The sequence below is a fragment of the Gavialis gangeticus genome, unplaced genomic scaffold, assembly GCF_001723915.1.
Source record: "Gavialis gangeticus isolate Ggan-Ray unplaced genomic scaffold, GavGan_comp1, whole genome shotgun sequence".
Taxonomy (NCBI): domain Eukaryota; kingdom Metazoa; phylum Chordata; order Crocodylia; family Gavialidae; genus Gavialis; species Gavialis gangeticus.
In genome coordinates this window covers 34,583,209-34,583,722 of record NW_017729006.1, presented here as the reverse complement: position 1 = coordinate 34,583,722, position 514 = coordinate 34,583,209, and the positions used below count along the sequence as shown (strand labels likewise).

General features: G+C 56.6%; 1 protein-coding gene across 1 annotated transcript in view; it reads right to left on the bottom strand.

Annotated features, from left to right (window-relative positions):
• The window catches only part of BLVRA (biliverdin reductase A), a 48,370-nt gene extending 48,274 nt beyond the window's left edge, over positions 1-96 (bottom strand). The window contains exon 1 of the mRNA XM_019509103.1: positions 54-96. The gene's annotated coding sequence lies outside the window, so the exon portion shown is untranslated. The remainder of the gene's footprint in view (positions 1-53) is intronic.
• Positions 97-514: the final 418 nt, after the last annotated feature.

The following is a 514-nucleotide window of genomic DNA, read 5'->3' as shown; positions in this document are numbered from 1 at the left end:
CCCGCCAGCCCCGCCCCGCCCGGCTTGGGGAGCCCAGCACCAGCCGCGCTTACGAGTCGCTGCCCAGCTCGGCTGTGGCTGAGGGGGCTCTAGCAGCGGCGGTGCAGGACGGGGACGTGCACCCACCCCCGGGTGTGGGAGGAGCCGCATTGGCAGAGGGGTGGGGGCCCCTTCAGGAAGAGGGCTGGCGCCTGAAGTGTGTTCAGCCTTCCCTTTGACAGCCTTTTCTCCTATGCCTGAAGAAGAGCACTAAAGCTTGCAATTCAACAATTTTATTTTTTTTTTGGGTGCAAAAATCTAGTTGGGCAAATAAAAGATATCACCCCCACCACGAGTCCTGGTTCCTTTGTGCCTCAGGACCAATACGGCTACAACCTGGATACCTAGAACTTGCCATATGTCCCAGGAGTGTAGGTTGTGGCTGTGTTGGTCTAAGGCTGGGGTTTTCAACCTTTTTTAATAAGTGTACCATCAGCAGCCCCCTTTTTAATAAGCATACCCAAGGGGCGGGGGG